Source organism: Nicotiana tabacum, chromosome 8 (genome assembly GCF_000715075.1).
Source record: "Nicotiana tabacum cultivar K326 chromosome 8, ASM71507v2, whole genome shotgun sequence".
NCBI classification, from domain to species: Eukaryota; Viridiplantae; Streptophyta; class Magnoliopsida; order Solanales; family Solanaceae; genus Nicotiana; species Nicotiana tabacum.
Window position 1 is genome coordinate 74,678,371 of NC_134087.1, and position 3,811 is coordinate 74,682,181.

Here is a 3,811-nt window from a genome sequence, read left to right on the forward strand (position 1 = left end):
TCGAGGATATCATACGGATTTTTTCACTACTTCGATCCGCCGTTACGCATTATCGCAACCAACAGTGTTAAATGGATTATCAAGAGAATCAATTCAGGTATGTTAAGGCTATCCCTTCTTTCTTTTGGTATGATCCATAGGGTACAAATGAAACGAGCGAAATATGCAACTTTCATAAATGACTTTATTCATAGAAATACTAGGGGTGTCTATATTCTTGATTCCCCATGTGAATTATTATTATATCTTCTGTTCATGGGTCTTAGAAAAATATGAATTTGATAAAGTTTATCCGAAAGGCATATTGATTTTATGGCATTCCGAGAAAATTTTATTAACATATTTCTTATCATTTCATGCATTTATACATGTACATTGTCCCATGACCATATGACGTTATATACGCGTATTTATATGTATATATATATATTATATGGGTTATGGGAAAAGGTTACGGCATTATATACGCACCACCACTTGATCAGCTGGTATACGTTGATGATTTTGCCCACAGTGGCCGAGATGATATGATGGGATGCCCTCAGAGGCTAATGATGTTATGAAACATGTACCTATGCACAATATGACATTCATATGCATATGCATGTCACTATAAATATTTTATGATTTACAAAGTTTTCCAGACTTACTTGTTGAGTCATTTACTCTATATTTCTTCCATATATGTTATGTACTTATTTATGTGCCTTACATACTCGGTAAATTATTCGTATTGACGTCCCTTTTGCCTGGGGACGTTGCGTTTCATGCCTGCAGGTCCCGATAGACAAGTCGAGAGCCCTCAAAGTAGGCTATCAGCTCAGCGAAAGATATTGGTGGCGCTCCATTTGCTTCGGAGTTTCTTGTTTGTTTAGTATGATTTAGATGCGTATTGTTTGGTATGACAAGACTCTGTCCCGACCTTTATAAAAATTACGTATTCTTAGAGGCTTGTAGATAGATGTCATGTACATAAGAGATTGTATGGCCTTGTCGGCCTATATTTAGTGTACGAGTGGTTATTTTGGTCTTATAGGCCCGTATGTCTTATGTATAGATTGGTATTACATGTTGTATTCTACCTATTTCATGGCAGCCTCTCCGACTTAATTATCTATAATAGTATGATATGAAAAGATACGTTATGTTGGTACTCGTTTGAGTAAGGTACCAGGTGCCCGTCGCGGCCTATCGGTTTGGCTCATGACATTATATATTGTTTAATGTAAGGAAAAGAAATCATTTCAAAAATACTCAAATAAGAATTTAATTAACTTCTTGGTGTTGGCTTGCCTGATAGTGGTGTCCGGCGACTTCATGACCTTTAATGGATTTTTGGGTCGTGACAACATGGTATTAGAGCACTAGGTTCACTTAGGTCTCACGAGTCATGAGCAAGTCTAGTAGAGTCTTGCAGATCGGTACGGACACATCTGTACTTATCTTCGAGAGGCTACAGGGCTATTAGGATCACTTCCCTTCTTGATTCTCATCGTGCGATTTGATTCCTTTTAAGGCTTATGCCTTCATTTCGTTCCCATTCAATATTATACGACGCGAAGCGCTGGTTATAAATTGGGAATTGAGGAATTGTAATGGTACTATAGATGTGGTGCTGGATATTTCTCCCTACATAGTTGTTTGGGTTATTGACGTCGCCTTGCAGAAGGATATTCTATCATTTTATCTCAGTAGTTGTACTTCTGAGAGCTTTGAGGCTATGCATAGGTTGCTATGATGCTCATGATTGATGTGTTTGTCGCACAATATTGATGTGGTGGTAGGATGCATGCCCATATATCGGGGCAATGAATGACTTGAAAGAAGGTCTACTCAGAGCACGATTCAGAGATTCGGTATTTTATTTCCGGTGGAGGAAAGGTAATCGAACTATAAATGTTCAGGTTTGGGTTGATAGAGTAACGAGACTTGGTGTTTTCAACTGTGGTGGAATTTTCATCTGTGATGTGGTGTCATCGTCCTTGACTGAATATGTTAAGTTCGCCGGTATTATGATCTTCTACAATTTGCCTTTGGGCAGGATATTGTGAGATAGTATTGGAAAAGCAGCTGTTAGAGATTAGGGGATGCGGTGGTTCAGGATTGAATGGGTATTTCTAATGCTGACGGCTCGAGAAGGAGGATCTTCTGAAAGGGTTGAAGTTAGTAGTAATCTATCGGTTCAAGTGCTATAGAGATAGATATTGATTTAAACAACAACTGGGTAGCAAAGGATGAGGAAGGACACGTGGGAAGTGTCAGGCGGTGGTTAAACTTCTGGAAGGCCAAACATGAGAAGTAGAAGTCGAACGATTGCTTAAAAGAGTGGGTTTGACCAAAGTAGGAGAGTGTCAGAGTAGCATATAGGTTCTGTGGCAGGAACTACACCCGTTGAGGAAAGTTTAGAGTGATTTGGGAATTTTAGTGGATGGTGATTGGGTCACGGGCTTAATTTGAAATATTGGCTATGATACGGCGGGAGGTTGGATGCAACAGAAAAGAGTTGCTTGATATGAAAAAGGATGCAATATAACTTTGGATTGGACGGTATTGTCGCACATTTAGTTGATGTCCATAAGGAGTGAACGGACCGGTACAATTGGTGAATGAGAATGGGCTCAGGATGGGTTATTGATGTCGTAGTGTACCCCGTGCAACGACGTTGGAAGATGTCGGCATGTAATTTCGACAAGTGGGTTATCTCCTGTGAGCAGGTCAACGGTCGCGTGGTTGGCGAAGCTTCTACGTAGGATTTTACTAACTATCTAGTAAGAGGTCGAATATGTGAATGTTTCTAGAGATTCAGAGTGTTCGTAAAATGCTAACAGAAGGATTTCGAGGAATTTAGCGGGTTGGTTGTGCAAGATCATGTCAACAATGAAGGAAGAATCTTGGCGGGTTCCAGAGTTGTGTAATAGTAGCTATAAGCTAAGTGGGAGAGTCCCACTACCTACGATTGGGTTGCATGGTTATCTACCTGTGAGGTTTCGGGTTATCAACGTATTAGTGAGTTATTACAGCTAAGGGAAAGGAACATAAGTGGTAATTTGAGCAAAGTAATTGATAAAGGTGTGCTATAGTTGGCCTTATTAACTCATGTTTGGGCTTTGGGAAGATTCAGGATTTATACTTCGTACAAAGGTGATTTATAAGGGAAGTGATTCACTCGAGTGCTTTATTGAGATGGGTGTTCATATGCCAGCAGAGTCTTGGAGTTGATTATATTCGGGACCAAGCCAGAGTGGGTGACTCTCAACAACATAGCGAATTCAAAGGTTAAAATGCGGTGCCTAAGAATTTCGAGCCCGCGGTATGGTTAAGAATCAAGCTTTTGTAGTGGTTTATGATAAGAGGTACGAAATGTTCTATGATATTTTCGACTTGTAGTGTAGCATTTGGAGGGGAAAAAAGGAGAAAATGACTTCGGATTCCTAAAGGAATTATCAGAATGAGTGTATTAGTTGAAGATGCGAATGTACGTGCAAAGAGGGTATGAAACAATTCATTGGTTTGGAGACAATATGGTCTCGTGGAATGGGGTCAGTCAAGATGAGTGCGGATTTAGGTTGGTGATGTAAGGAATGAAGCTATTATTATCTCTAAGGCAAGCTAAGGATGAATTAGAAGAAGTTAGAGTGGTTAGCCATGGTTGAATTGGAATAATGAGGGTGGTGATCAATTCCTCCAGCGTGATTAGATTATGCATGTGATTTGTGGTGGTATGTGTGAGGCTTGACGCTCGCCGTAATTGATTTTATTTAGAGGTATTTAAGTATTATGGCATGTTATGTGTAGATGGATCATGGTGGTT